The sequence below is a fragment of the Lissotriton vulgaris genome, chromosome 1_1 (assembly GCF_964263255.1).
Source record: "Lissotriton vulgaris chromosome 1_1, aLisVul1.2, whole genome shotgun sequence".
Lineage (NCBI taxonomy): Eukaryota > Metazoa > Chordata > Amphibia > Caudata > Salamandridae > Lissotriton > Lissotriton vulgaris.
Window position 1 is genome coordinate 1,836,896,411 of NC_141685.1, and position 17,150 is coordinate 1,836,913,560.

The window sequence follows — 17,150 nt, forward strand, 5'->3', positions numbered from 1 at the left end:
GGCCTTGAGTTAGAAGCTATTGAAACACTGTTAACCCTTATACACTCGATCGACCCCTTTACCATATTAATTTTGGGTGGAGACTTTAATTGCCACTTTGAGCCCCTTTTATGGACCCGAACATTGGTGATCCGGTCGATGTGGATTTGCTTTGGGCTATCCCAGAGCCATTGACCTCTCAGGTCAAGATATGGACCCCTCTTGTTCTGCAAGTGCAGCCATTTGCGCTAGTTACATCACTACGAGCATGCAATGGGAGGGTGGAGCCTGACAGACCAAGGAGAGCCACGTTTAATCGATTAAATCATACTTCAATAATCGATTATATTTTTATTGAGGCTAGGCATTGGGAGAGGCTGTATGAATTTAGGGTCATTGAAAGGTTTGACAGCGACCACAATTCCCTAGTTTTGTCCCTTAGACCGGGGGGTTTCGGGTTGAAGGGTTCAACTTCAACTGAGCACTCTGCTACTAATAATAACAAACTGTAGGCGTAGGGTTAAATGGCCAGACCTACAAGCGTCGATCACTAAACTTGCAGAATTATATGAAACCATTATTCCGCTCTTTGAAGAGATGGGGAAATCCGGCCACCTGGGTAGGGCAACTCAAATACATAATCAATTGGTTGCCATACTAAAAGATATTCTGTACCCAGTGAGAAGGGCAAACCACACTCGGACCACGACTTCTCGATGGTTTAACAGCCCCTGTAGGAAGGCAAAAAAGGCCTTGCTTACAGTACTAAAATCTAATGATAGGGAGGCCATTAGGGTGCATCGCATTACATATAAAAAGGCAATCTGTGATGCTAATGGGGAATGGGAAGCCACAATGTGCGAGGAGTTGGGATCTGCACTTAGGTGCAAGGATTCTAAATTATTCTGGTCCATTGTTGCAACTGGTCTTAGCAGGCATACCCAGGCGCTTGCTCCTAATATTGCCCCTTCAATCTGGGAAAGCCACTTTGCTGCTCTATACGGTACCCCTGAGTTTGATGCCCTGCCTGCCAGTACCCTTGAACTCCAGCAACTGCAGGGTGTCAGCGGGGCCAAGGAATGTGGATGGTTGACTGAAGCCCCTACGCTCCTCGCTCCAGTTGAACTTTTCACCGTGGGCGAGGTCGAAACAGCCATAGGTAAATTTCTCCCAAACAAGGCCCCAGGATTGGATAAACTGCCGGGGGATTTGTTTAGGGCACAACCTAAAATCTGGGCCCCCTATTTGGTCGTTCTATTTAACGGCATTCTGCAGGGAGACGACCCGCCCCCTATTTGGCTAGGAGCAGAACTTGTCCCTATTCTTAAAAAAGACTGCCCGCTTATCCCCTCTAATTACAGACCCATCAGCCTAATTGATACTTCAGAAAAGCTGATGGGCAGAGTCATCCTTAATAGGATTCTCGGGTGGATTGAAGAGAAAGGGATCCTTTCTATACTCCAGGCAGGCTTTAGGTCTGGTACATCTACCCTAAACCAGATATTTTGCCTGCAGGTCCTGTATTGGAAAACAGCAAAGGTAGAGGGTGGCAGCCTCTACCTTGTGTTTGTTGACCTGCGGGCGGAATTCGACCTGGTTCCGCGTGACAAATTGTGGAAGGTGCTGGCAGATCTGGGACTCCCCCATACTTATTAAATGTACTATCTAGGCTAAATATAAACAACTTTGCCCAGGTAAGGTGTGGTAAGCATGGCGAACTCACAGACCAATTCCCAGTCCAAAAAGGAGTTTGCCAAGGGTGTGTGTTGGCACCCAGACTATTCAGCCTTTACATTAATAGCCTTTGGAACATTTGAATGGTGTGCTTAACAATGATGCCCCTAAACTGGCCGCTGGTAGAGGGCCCGCGCTGATGTTCGCAGACGACACATTGTTGTTGTCTAGAACATCATCGGGCATTCAAAGAACACTTGATGGATTTGTTGAGTTCTGTGAGCTTCGGGGATTGGAAATCAACCTGGGAAAAACTAAGTTCATGATTTTTAACCCCCCTAAGCGGGTACGCCCAAATCCGGTCCTACATGGTACCCCCCTCGAAAGGGTTAAAACATTTGTTTATCTGGGTGTTACTTTCACTGAGAACTTTGATTGGAACACCCAGACTGCTAAGTCCACACTCAAGCTATCCCAGCTCGCTGGGGGTATAAGTAAAGTTTTTAGGGAGTCAACATTTAGGCCGCTGTCCCCAGCTCTGGAATTATATTGCCGCCAGGCTAGAAGGGCAGCAATCTATGGGGCTGATCTCTGGGGGCACAAGCAGATAATGAATCTTAAAAAAGTAGAACAGTCCTTTGTGAGAAACTTAGCTGGGTTACTGCCTAGTATGCCTTTGATTCCTCTTAGGCTTGATCTTGGCATGGTCCCAATAGAAGAGATCGTCATTGCAAGGCCAATTATGTACTGGAAAAGGCTGTGGTCAGTCCCTGAACTGGCTGCGTATAGAGCAGAACTTTCTGAGATTTTCTCTCTTCTTATACATAAAAAGATCCCTTGGCTTCAGCACATTCGTGCTGCTAGAACCCGGTTAGGTCTTTCGGAACTGTGGGAAAACCCAGAGACTTATTGCCTAGGGGTATCAAAGAAGGAACTTCTTTCCCATATACGCACGCAGAATGCTCAGATGCTATCAAGCTCTTCATCACTGGGGTAGGTTAACATCCGAATTCCTCCTAGTGAAATCTGAACCCAAAATTGAGGAATTCTTGGATATAATTGAACCCCCCACTAGCTCGAAAGCTATATCTTCAGTTAAGGTACGGCACTCTACCTATTGGGTCTTTTACATCTAAATGGGTAAAATCTAATACCGAAGTTTGCCCTGCATGTAATTACAAAAATGAGAATGTAAGCCATGTATTGTTTTTTTGCCCCGCCTATTCTGCAATTAGAAAATGTTGGCTGATCCCTGTTTGTAAGAACTTGGGATTCTTGCATTTTACACAGGCTTGCAGGATATTGACCTATGATACCCATCCTCCCATTGTGTTTGCGGTTTCACGCTAACTTTTTAGCATGTGGCGTAGGAGACAAACCTTTTTAAATTAATTGTTATACCTACTGTTTTTTATCTTTGTACTTTGATGATATGCAAGGTGGTAACAGCATAGGCTGCAGTCGTCTCGCCATTGGGAAGTTTTTAAGTCTATTCTGCCTTTCGTTTTTTCCTCTGTACGGAGAAAACAATCATGTTGTTCTTGGGTGTCTTTCTCTTCTGCAATAGGTAAGAGTGTTGCTGGATTCAAAGTATTACATCGCTTGATGTGTATATGACTAGTCAAGAGCGTCAGCTCGTACCCAGACAAGCGGGCGCTCGTGAGATGTTGTGTTTTCGTTCTGTTCAAAAGAGTATCCACTGCATGTGGTACCATAACAACAAGAGTGTTATCCATAACCAATCAAGCAGATTGACAAATAGAGATCACTGCTGCTGCTGTAGCTTTGAGACAACTAGGTAATGCCTTAGTTACTGGATCCAACGTAGCCGAAAAATAGGCACATGGCCACTGTTTGTCTCCAAATTGTTGCGTTAAAACTGACAACGCACAACCTTCTCTTTCAAGAATGTAGAGTGTGAAAGGCTTACTGTAATCTGGAGTACCTAACACGGGGCAGAACACAAGGCAGAACGTAAGTCAGAAAAACTCTTTTGACATTCGTCAGTCCAAGGAAGAGGTTGGGGTGTGTCTTTCAGAATAAGTGCCAGCAGAGGTTTAGGCAACAAAGAAAAATCTGGAATCCACTGTCTACAATAAGAGGTAATACCCAGAAAGGCACATGCCTCCCTTTGTGTGGATGGTACAGACATCTGTGCGATTGCCTGAATATGTTCTGGGGTCAATCGTCTTCCCTCCTTAAACAAGAGATGACCTAAGTAGGTAACCTCTTGTCGGCAATATTGTAATTTAGATGGTGACACCTTGTGATGCAGATCAGACAAATGACGCAACAGCGAAACAGTCGCATTCTTACAAACATCCTCTGAATCAGCAGCAACCAACAAATCATCCACATACTGAATAAGAGTGTCACCAGGGGGCAAAGTGAAAGCATCCAGCTGAGATTTCAAAGCCTGACTATAAATGGAGGGACTCACACAATAGCCTTGGGGTGCACGTTTGAATCGTAAACTTCGGCCTCCAAGAGAGAAGCCAAAAAGATCCCTACTCTCCTCAACAATAGGAATGCTGAAGAAAGCATTTCTGAGGTCAATAACTGAGAACCAGGCAGCTGAAACAGGTATCATTGTGAGCAAGGCAGTGATATCTGGGACGACAGGAAACTGGGGTACAACAATCTTGTTGACCTCCCGAAGATCGATCACAAAACGATATACAGGAGGCTGAGAAGAATCAGTTTGTTTAGGAACAGGTAGAACAGGACTATTGCAAACATTACCTCTTGTTTCCTTAACCACACCCTTCTGAACTAAATCATAGATGATAGCCAACAGAGCTCTTTCACCATCATTGGAAATACTATACTGAGGAATGTGTGGTAATTTAACATTAGGCTTGACAGTAACCACGTAAGGTGGAATTTGGAGCAGACCAATATCATTCGGACCCATAGCCCAAAGCGTAGCAGGAAGGGTATGCAATTCAGGTGGGAGTTGGTTCTTAGACAAATACATAGGAGAAACCAATTTCTTACCTAAAGTAAGATGTACACCAGTGGGGGAACAATACAATGTTGCATGAAGATGTTTCAATAAGTTCAAACCCAGCAAATTCTCGCTGCAACCAGTTGTCAAAATGAGCGGGGCCTCCAAATCATAAGGACCAATTGAGATAGGTAAAGGGCAAGAAACCTGGTTAAGGACTGGGGCGCCAGAGAATACTACAGAAACGTTTGTTAAGCCAGACATAGGTGCCCCAGGGAGTTTGGAGTGAATGATAGAACTTCTCATTGCACCAGTATCCAGAAGAAATCGCTCTGAAACATCCAATGCAACAACTTCAACATAAGGCCCCTTCTGATCCACTGGAACTGATACGACTCCCTTGCTTTGTCCATGGCTGTCCTAGCTAGTGTGAAAATCCTGATTCTCACTTTCAACACAATAGTTGTCATTGTAATATTGTGCAGACTGAGTATTCTGCTGGTCAAAATAATTCAAAGAATTCTGAGGGGGAAAGGAACGCTGTCCCTGAGACAACGCACATCGCCCTCTACCCCTGGATGCTGATTGAAAACCACCACGGCCTCGCGGCCCTGGCAATCCACCATTACGCTGCAATAAAACTGGACAACTATTCTTAACCCCTTCCACGCTCATGACAAGCTGGGCTCGTCATGGCGTAGCCTCCTCGCACGCTGATGAAGAGCCCAGCTCGTCATGAACAATGGACTTTCAAAGAATTCAGCACCGGAGGAAAATATCAATAGCAGTGATGGTGTTAAAATGACCTTCCTCTTTACAATAGGCACGTTGATTAGAACTGAGCAAAGGTCGCGGAACGAAGGGTTCGGGTTTCTGTAACAAATTTGAAATAAAGACATCCAAAACAAAAACTATGGTGATTGGAAAAAATAGTTAAGAAAACAGACAATCTGGCTTAATGGAATCCAACTGGAGGAGGTAAAAAAATACAAATACTTAGGCCTTTATATCGACAACTGAAGAAATCTTACGGAGCATAAAAAATATATGTCTCAGAGATCAAGCGCACTAACATTTGCTTTCAGCCTATTAGCTAAAAAGCTGAAGGGCCCCTCCTATAAACCTTTGCTTGCCGTAATGAAGGCAAAAATCCTGCCAACTCTAACATATGCCAGCGCGGCCTTCCATGGCGAGGATGAAGTGCACCTAAACCAACTAATAGCTTCCATCTATAAAAAAGTATTCCAGATTCCAAGGTCAGCTTCCCAGCCCAGGTTCGTCTGGAATTCGGCCTTACAAATGAAGAAGGTGGCAGAGCGCGACGGTGAAAACCTGGTATCGCTTCAATACCTTTGCAAATCCCTTTCGGCCACATGTACGACAGAAATATGGAACAAAAACTTATCGTGCCAATCGTTTAAACAAGCTGTAAATAAAGCATCAAAAACCCATTCATTGCTAGTGGACAAAAATATCCTAAGGTCAAGGTTGCACGCCTGGATGGTGATAAATCACTATAAGTCCCTTGCACCGCAAGCTTATTTATGCGAAACGTACTCAATTAACGTAAAAAAACAACTTATGGCACTGCGTTTTGGAACACTACCATCCCAGGCTGAGCAGCCAGCTTGGTTGCACACAGGCCCTAAATCGTGTCGGCTGTGCAATCATCACAAAGAAGACTTTATCCATATAATTTGCACATGTAAAAAACTAAAGACAAGTTTCAACGAAAGAGGTATTAGATCCTGCAGAGCCGCAATAATAGCATGCCTAAGCCCATCAGACCCCCCACTGCATGGCAGACTAATCAAATTTCTTAAAGCCTTTAAAAAGCTTTGTTAACACCTTGGCTGCTATGGCTTTTCCCCTCCTGTGCTGGGTGACTTTGAATACCATTGTTTCATGACAAACTCAGCTCGTCATAAGCACAGCTCCACTGTGCCTCATGACAAGCTGAGCTCGTCATGAGCAGCGAAGAGGGTCGGAAGCTGGGTAAGCGAGGTCTAACTTTCTGCATTGAACTTTTAAGAAACAAAATGATGTTATACTTAAATTCCTGTTTTTAACTGCTTATCGTAAAATTGCGCTTTTGCTACTTGTTTTAAATTCTTATCGTTTTAACTAACTAAACAATAAACATTACTTACTTACTTACTTACTTACTGTAACATCCTCTGATACTGGGGAGGCTGTTGAAATTGTTGTTGAACAGAACGAGGGGGATAAGCCTGTTGCAAAAGAACCTTCGTTTTTAATTTGTTCGTTTTTTTCTCGAGTTTATCCTTTTCCTCTTTATCCCTATTCTCGTAATACTGAGCAGTGGCTAATATCTGGGCAGATGTAGAAGCAGCCCACGAACTTTCGGAGTCTTTCAATTTATGCGATAATTCTGGAAGTAAATTAAATACAAATTTATCCACGAATAATCGCTGTCCACCCTCAGTACCCATATCTTGACCACTGTGGTCAATGAACTTCTCCTCGAAACGGGTAAAGAAATTGGAGACACACTCATCTTTCTTCTGTTTACACACAACTAACTTATCCCAGTTAACACGTAAGGCAGGCATTATCGTTTTCGTTAAAGTGATGATCCTACCAGGCAATTGTGCAATCAAATCATCGGGTTTAGCACCACCTACCTGGGCTGTATCCGCAGCAGTTATAGCAGCCTAATTACCAACTAAAGCTTGGTCGTGGTCCTCCCTTTGAATCCGAGCCAATAACGCTTGTGGGACTACATTTCCCATTAGCATATCAATATCGGCCAAATTCATGATACACGCATCAACAGTGTAGGACAACTCTTTATAATACCCAGCGGGATTTTTACGAGGGTCCGGTAAAAACTGCTTAAGCGCCAAAACTTCAGATCCTTTCCAGGGGACATGTACCCATATACGCTGGAAATGAGCAGGGACACACGGAATATTGCCTGCCTGTGGGAACTCTTCTCTCCATACTGGAGGATCTTCTCTCATAGGATAATATTTCACTTTCTGTCTAACTGCAGGATCAGGTTCAAGAAAAGTCTGGGAAGAAAATAAAGACCTGAAAGTGACAAGTGTCCTTACGGTGTCCTCAACCTCAGAACCCACAATAAGTCATTTATTAAATTTAGCCTGTACGTCTAACAGACCCTGGGGAGCTAAACGCAAATCCATATCCTCCCATCCTTTGACAAGAGTGTCACACATAACATTAAAAACATATCTCTGCGTGAGCTCATTCCACTGGTGAAAGGTGCTCATGATATTGTGCACGTTATACTGTGGTCCACTCATGATCCATTTGTGAGCAAGAGAGTCGAACACAATTCGCTCGTCGGAACCTGGGAGTTGACTACGGGATTGCCTTCGAGAAAGAGCAGGAGTCTGGCTAAATGACCCAAAGAGGGGAGAGAAAAGGCCAGAACCAGTATCGACCAATTGTTTACGAGCTGTGGGAGAATCTGACAGTAAAACGGGTGACAAGGTATTAAGCACAGCAGGAGAGGGGCTGACAGTTACAAGAGAAACCGGGGGTAAAGGAGACTGAGATAAAGGATTCCGAGAGACAGGAGTCGGTGGCAAAGAGGCGGGGTGGCAATACTGGAAGGGACAATTGTGGATGAGCCGGGACAAATGGCGGAACGCAGGTGGCTGGACAAGTGGTAACAATGGGGGTGCAGTAGCACCTTGTACATAGGGCGGAGGCAATCTCAACAAATGGGACATTAAGGGATCTTCGTCAAGATCCTTACTCTGTGAAAAAGTATGCAACACAGGGTAACACCTATCTATTGCCATATGATGCTGTCTTTCTGAGACTTCAATCACCTGATCAATCTCATTATCTTTAAACTGCTGGGCAGCCTGTATAATCACCAAATCAAAGTAGAGATCGAGGACTAGAAAAGCTAGTCCGGATCCCCAGGATTATATGTAAAAATCAAATAGGACTAGCTATGTTTACAGGGGGGAAGGGGACTCAAAGAAGTACGCAAGCCGGCAAACCTGTTGGTTTGTTCATGAAGCCCTCACCCACTAATCTCACCTTAGAGAGTGCAACACATAAACCAACAACACAATCACTATAATTTAGTTTTTTATTTAACTTGCACTTTATACACACACTCACTTGGTGCTGAGGAAAGCCAGTTTTAAATTAAAAAAGGCCTGGCTGAAACATGTAGACCACATAGGACGCAGGAGGTCTTAACTCACACTCCAATGCGTCTAACTGCCTTTTTATTGCTAACAGGGGCCCAGTTATTAAAACTTATTTATTTACCCTCAGGTACTGGGACCCACTGTATAGCTTTTAACTTCACTTTCTCACTCACTACACTGCACACTCAGAAAATATACCAGCTCCGCAGTAACCTGGTGTCGAAGCACACCCGGGGCACATTCGGTGTCACTGCGGTGGGCCCGATGATGAAGCATGCCACCAACTAGGTTGGTGGGTGAGGGCGTCATGAACAAACCAACAGGTTTGCCAGCTTGCGTACTTCTTTGAGTCCCCTTCCCCCCTGTAAACTTAGATAGTCCTATTTGATTTATACACAGCCTGTATAATCGTCATGCCTTTCTCTTTCTTGTCTCTTTTTGCCTGCCTAATTTCTCTCTGTTTTGCTTCCTTCCGCCAGAGTCAAAAGGAGTCAAACATTGCCGGCCCGCCTTTTCTTTTGAACAAAATTGCTTCTAGATTGTCTAATATGTCAGGCTCAAAGCTACCATTTTGTGGCCACTGCAGAACACCATCTTTCTTTGTGTATCGGATCCATGCCTCGTTAAAGGCAATGGGGCCAACACCATTTTTCGAATAAGGCTCATAAGTGGGAGTTCCAACCGGAGGAATTGGACAAGAGACCTCCAGCCGGAAATCCCTATTGCAACCAAAACAAGAAAGCTTACTAAACTTGCTAAGACCAGGCAATTTTAATTCACTGGTCTGCTTACAAACTTCAAGGGGTTAGGGCAAATAACACAGCACAAACGTACTCACCCCTTAGCTTCGGCTATTGCAATGGTCGAATAACAAACCCAAAAAACAAAACAAAGCAGTGGGCGCTACCCACAAATATTAACTAAGTGTTCTCTTATGCCAACAGAGGTCTGTCTAACGTCTCGCAATACCAGTCATCACCAAAGGGGCCAAGGCAGGGCGGCAGTCAGGGCAGCAGTCCTCAGCAGCCATCGGAAAGGAGTAGCCGCACTGCAAAAGACCTTCGGTCCACTTTGACATGCAGGGGTCGCTTGACGTGGTTCTCGAATCGTCCGGAATTATGTTGCGAGGCTCCTCACGACCCTCGGGCTGAACCGCTACCACTGAAGCCGCCACACGTTGGGCGCCAGTTGAAGAACCGGTCCTTATGGGCCTGGCGGTGCAGGGCACACCTTAAATCACCGAGTTCACCTGCCTTGTCGGACAGAGACACAAGAAACTCTGTTAGGCGTAAAAAAACAGGTTTATTAGCTGCAGCTAAGCACAGTTGTCTGAAATGATGTCACATCGAGGATAAGTTGATTTGAAGATTGGATATTTATTCACAGATAAGAGACAAGGTTAATACAACGAGCCTGGGTCTAAACTGTCTTCCCTGGAATCTGGAACCCAGCAGTGTTCCCGATTCCAGGCATGACACGGCAATACCACACATTCCCCTTCGTAAAGAGAAATAAGGAAACATTTTAAACAGAACATGGAAAAACAGAAATTGATATACAAAGTACATTTTGATTCAGATTAAGAAAACAAAAACATCAATAATGAGAAAGAAACAAATCGGATTCTCTATAAAGATGATAATCTTTAAACCGCACAGGGGTGAGACATTTCCTCTGTGTTCGTTGAACAGTATTAGAGGCAGGACTACAGGCGAACTTGTTTTCAGGAACATTGTGATGTGACGTTGAACCAGAGAACTTCCTCCAATTGCTAGCACTGTTGGAGGACTTCGAGTTGGATGGAATACTAGACTCTGGAACTGCATCCTTAGGCCACAACCACATGGGGATTTTTACCACCTTGGACATATTCCACACATTACCATCTGAAAGTTCAAGAACCTGTCGACCAACACGCTTGACCATCAAAGGATCTGAATATTGTGACTCTCCTGATCTGACTAGTCTGCTCTTCTTGACTCGCACCTAATCATTGACACTAAACGGTGAAGAATTATTACTACTTGAATAACAATCACTATCTATAGCCTTTTCCGAATCAAGCAACCTCATCCAAGGTTGGCTCATGTTGGAGACACACCTCCTCCCCCTCATCTTTTCAAAAGGAGAGAGATCACCCATGCTTCTAGGTGTATTTCTATAGCACCACAGAATCTCACTTATGGTTTGCTTACAATCACTACCACTGCGTAAAGCTAATTGGAGACCCTCTTTAAACACCCTGATCCATCTCTCTACAATGCCATTACTATTGGGATAATATACTGAAACACGTTCGTGTCTAATACCATGACACGCCAAAAACTCCTTCATCTCTAGAGAGACAAATTGTACACCATTGTCCGTTGTAATAGATTCAGGGAAACTTTCTCTTTCAAATACTTCATTTAAAAACTTGATCACTGCCCCTGACGTAATACTAGATACCATCTTTACCTCAGGCCATTGGGACAATTGGTCAACCAAGATAATAGCATACATCATACTCTTGTTAAATGACATAGGACCTGCAATGTCTAAAGATACACTTTCCCAAACCCGTGAAGGTCTAGAAACAGGGAGACGTTCATACACAACATGCTTCTGAGACTTGTCACTTAAACAACAATCCATACAGTCCCTGACATACCTTTCTATACACTTATCCATCCCTGGCCACCAAAACTCGCTTCTGATTCTCCTTTTCATGGATGTCATTCCAGGGTGACCCTCATGAGCCATCTCTAAAATCTTGGACTGCAACTCAACAGGCACTACCAATTGGAGACCTCTGAACAAAATCCCCTCAACTACAGATAACTCTTGGGCAACATGAAAGAAAGGTTGAATACTATCAGTCAACAAGTCCTTGCGTGGCCACTGAGTTTTCACAAAACTACAAATCTCATTGAAAATAGGGTCACCACTACATGCCAATTTCCATGTGTCCTCACGGATACAACCTTTAGAAATTTCACAAATTGATACTACGTTATCATCATCATTGTCCACCTCAACTACATTGTCATCAGGCACAGGTAATCTAGATAAGCAGTCAGCTAACACATTCCTAACACCAGGAATATATTCAACTTTAAAATGAAAGTCCTGAAGCTTGTATTGCCATCTGACAATTCTTGAAGTCGCTTTCCCACAACCTTTGGTAGTAAATAAATCCACTAGAGGACGATGGTCAGACCAGAGTTTAAAAACAGTACCGTACACATACTTGCAGAAATATTCTATACCCCACCAGCAAGCAGGAGCTTCTTTTTCTAATGTAGAGTATTTGCACTCTGCATCCCTCAAAGGTCTTGAAGCAAACCCAATTGTTACCATTTGCCCCTTTTGATGTTGAATTAAAACTGCACCAATTCCCACATTGCTAGCATCCGTAATGATGACTGAACCATGAGCAGTGTTAAATGTTCCTAAAGCAGGTGCAGAAGCTATACTTTGTTTCAATGAAATGAATTCTTTTTTACAATTTTCATCCCAAATGAAATGAACATTTGTCTTCATCAAATTTCTCTAAATGTATTTTTATCAGAAAACAGGGGAATACATTTTGATTAGTATTCGGCAAGCCCCAAGAAAGACCTGAGCTAATCTTTATTTACAGGGTCTGGAGCCGACTCAATGCCCTTGATCAAATTTAATTTTGGGGAAATGCCATCTTTATTAATAGTATGTCCCAAGTAATCAACAGAAGATACCCCAAATTTACACTTTTCTTTTGTAAGAGTGAGACCGCTATCTTGTAACACACATAATACCTCATACAGTATTTCAGAATGCTCAGATGAATTAGATGCAAAGATCAAAATGTCGTCCTGAAAGTATAAGACGTTTTTAAAATCTTTAAAAAGATTATGCATCACTCTTTGAAAGACAGAAGATGCCGATACTAGGCCAAAGGGCATTCTCTTGAACCTGAAAGCACCCTCTGAAGTGATGAAAGATGTCAAATGCCTACAGTCCTTGTGTAATGCAATCTGATGGTAAGCATTAGACAAATCCAGAGTGGAAAAAATGGATGCCCCTTTCAATTTTGTAAACATTTCATTTATATTAGGCAAAGGATGTCTATCCACCCATACATTCTCGTTCAAATCTCTCAAATCTACACAAAGTCTTACTTTGCCGTTGGGCTTGTGAGCAACAACGACCGGGGATAACCAAACTGAAGATTCTATTTCCTCGATGACATCTAATTCACACAATCTCTCGAGTTCAGCCTTCACAGAGTCTCTTAAATGTAAAGGCACATTCCTTACTTTATGAACCTTTGGTACTGCGTCATCCCTAAGGATTATTTTATGCTCAAAATTCTTTAAGAGACCTAAAGCAGAAGTAGAAAACACAGAAGGAAATTTTTTTTCACACTCATGTCCAAGATCAGACTCCACATTCATGACCAGGTCTGAATAACCAAGGACTTGATCAGGATGGTTGGGATCTAATTTTATCATTAAGTCCCTTTGTTGAGGCCACCCCAATAAACATGAACCATCCCTTTTCCACGTAAACCTTGGAATTAATGGTTTTTCCTTTAAAACTTAGGGATGTTGTAAAAAAAACAAAGATATCAATGGGCTTCTTCCCATACCCAAGCAATTTTACGTCAGGAGGGGATAATTTTAAACCCGGAAATTCTTTTATCCATTCTTCACCAATGAGAGTACGTTTTGCACCAGAGTCTGCCATAACGTTGATATTCTTCCCCCCAATATCCACAGTACAGTATGGAGAGTCTTTATCACATTCATTAACCTCATACACAGCAAAAAGAAATTCTTCTTCTAAATTATCATCATCTATCTCATTAACCTCCTCATTAGAACCTTTTCTCTGTACAAAACTTTTACCTTTAAACTTGTTCTTATTTTTACACATTTTACTAAAATGACCTTTTAATCTGCAATATCTGCAAAATTGTCCAATAGCAGGACATTTCCTGTCATTCGCCAGGTGGTCAGGATTCCCACACTTGAAACATTCATATTCTCTTCTCTCTTGGAATGGTTGGTTCTTGCTTCTAAACGAACTCTTCTCTTCAAAGTTGGATTTTTTAATAACATTCACTTCAGCAGAGTTTTTTTTCTGTAAGTTCCTTTACACCCAGATTCATGCTTTCAAAACGATGCGCAATATCTAATGCTTTGTCCAAAGTTAGATCCTCTGTGTCCAAAAGTTTTCCTTGAAGCTTGATATTCGCAACTTTATGGACCATTTGATCTCGCAACATTTGATCATGAAAGGTTGAATAATTGCACTTAGACTCTAAAATCCTTAAGCCATTCATAAACGAGTCAATTGATTCACCTGGTAATTGACCCCTACTTAAGAACTTATGCCGAGACACCACCACGTTAACTTTCTTTATATATTGTTTGTCCAACTGTGTGATTGCTTCTTCAAAAACATCTATCACTTGTTCAGAAGATGTTAAATTGCGTGATTCAACTGGTAAATGACTTAGGACATGTCTTCCTTCAGCGCCCAAACAGTGTTTTAAGATTGCCAGTTTCCTTTTATCGGTGTAGTCTTCACCACCAATAGCTTCAATGTATGCACAAAAACCTTCTTTCCACCTTTTCCATTCTAAGATTGGTTCACCGGGACTTGGTAGAAAAGGTGGAGGAGCAGAGAAACCTTCCATTGTATAAATATTATTTCAAGTTAACAGCAGATGAATTATTATTGCAACAAATATATAAAAACATTTTTTTTTTTTTTACTTTACTTCATATTTTCCTTTGTTATTGTCTTGTAAAATTGTTTAGTTTTTCCTTTTGAATATTCCGCGGTCTTTTATAGAGTCCTTAGGCTATATTTCGTAAAGATAGATAGTTATGTATATATGTCCTTTTGATATCACGCATCCGCTGTGATATTCAATTGAAATTAGCCCAAAAGATGGCCGCCGTGCGTCAAAATGCGCGTTGACACGCTGTAACGTCACGCGCATGCGCACCAGCTCTCACGCTGACAAGCACTCGCGCTGGAGACGGGCTGACACACTCTCGCGCCGATGGCTCCTGAAGCGCCGAAATCGGCTGAAATTCAATATTTTACTCACGGACGGGCTCTCAACATCGGGAGTTTCACTAACACGCCTCCGCTCCTGTCCGTGGTTCAGCACCGTCTTCCTGTACAGAAACAGAAGACAACTCGTGATCCTCCATATGCAGCGCACTCTCCAACGTTGCAGGTAGGGACTCCAGGCTCAGATGTTTTAGTTCATTACCCAAACGTCGCCAGTGAAATGATGTCACATCGAGGATAAGTTGATTTGAAGATTGGATATTTATTCACAGATAAGAGACAAGGTTAATACAACGAGCCTGGGTCTAAACTGTCTTCCCAGGAATCTGGAACCCAGCAGTGTTCCCGATTCCAGGCATGACACGGCAATACCACATTGTCCCAGAAGTACAGAGTAGGTTCTTAGGAAACTGCTACTTTATTCCGTGGCGCACAATCTTTTATAGCACACATATTTACAACGTATACTCCCAATACATACAAAGCTAGCCAATAGGAAATGTTGGAAAACAAGCTATCAAGTGTCCCAAATACGCCCTTCTTTCAGACCCTATGTGTCACCCCTCCCCACAAGTTAATCAGTGCTAGTGCATACAATCCAATTTGCATGTTGCAGGACGTATTTGTGTGCCTCAAAGGATAGTTGAGTAACAAGAGAATACAAGGAGAGAATACCGAAGGCCAGTCGGATAAGATAAAGGGAAGAATAGGGAGAGCCAAACAGTCAGTCGAGACAGGGATCAATCAACCTAGACATGGATTAGTGGACTCGGCCAGACCCTGACATCAATTTCTTAAACAAGGACAGGGGGTTACTTTTTAACAGAAGAGACACGTAGCAGCTGGAAAAAGGCAAAAACACTCAGTTCGCCAGGCTGCCTGAGTGAGGGCAACACAATATGGCGACGGGACACAAAATGGCGGCCGAATACAAGACGAAGTCGAAAACCAAAGAACCTCATCTGACCACGCTCAAGAATCACTAAAACACACATACAAGCAGGACTGGGTGGTATTACTTCCTCCTGCATTATAAAGCAATCATGTAGCATGGGATGCTGTGTCACCTCACAATGAAATCCCAGTTATAACTACTCCAACTCCACAGAGACAGTACTCAATAAAACACAACACAAAAAGCAAGTTAGGAATATCTTAGATCAACTTGAATATCAAGGTCTTATTGAAAATTGCACCTCTTCCTTGACAATCCTTTTTTTACCCTCCCTAATGAATCCCGACAAGTCATACAGTCTAGTTTTAGACTACAGGTATTTGAACACATGGATGAAAACATTTGCAGTACAGAATGTGCACAGTGGCCCATTAATGAATAACATTGTGTGTAAGAAATACAAAACAACATTAGATATCTCAAATAGATTTTTTTACCAAAATATAGCATCTTAAAGCAGATACTTGACAGCATCCCGCCAAGTCATACAGTCTAGTTTTAAACTACAGGTATTTAAACACATGGATGAAAACATTTGCAGTATAGAATGTACACAGTGCCCCATTAATGAATACCATTGTGTGTAGGAAATACAAAACAACATTAGATATCTCAAATAGATTTTTTTGGTAAAATATAGCATTTTAAAGCAGATACTTGACAGCATTTTCGGCCATAGGCCCTTAATGCCAGTTTTGTAGACTGACCCAATGTATGAGAATAGCCCTGGGTTGTTCTCAGCAAGAGTATCAGATTTACTTCAAAATTGTTATTAGGAGGCATTGTCCTATGAAGATGATATTCATCTGATGGATGATGAACTATTGGACCATTTAAAGAGGGTGAACAACATAATTCTAGGGTCCACCTCTGAGGGCTACAAATGTAAAAATTAAAAATTGCCCACCTCAATGTCTTATTTTTGGGATATGAGCTCGCAAGTGAAAGGAAAAGCCTTCTCCAGCCTTCTCCAACCTCCAAAGACTCTGAAAAACTTACAGTGCATTTTAGGCTTCCTACATTTTGGCAGATCATAAATTTTGGATTACACAGAAAAGGTGAATCATTTCTATAACTTAATTAGCCCTGATTTTTCAGCTCAACATTGAACACAAAAACAGACAGAAAAATTCAGTTCCATACAAGCTGACATGATAGCTTCCAAACACTTTTACACATGTGTGAACACCACGAATTTGGTGAACCGTGTAATCATGGTCAATCCGGGTACACTTACCTCACCTTCAGTGAAGGCAAAACTGTACCCATACAAATCACAGTTTTATACAAACACTGAAATGTGTCTTGCATCAACTGGCAAACTACTGACAGCAGTACAGACTGCTGTAGTGAGAGAAAGAGCACAAGCTCAGGGGAAATGAATAATTGTCAC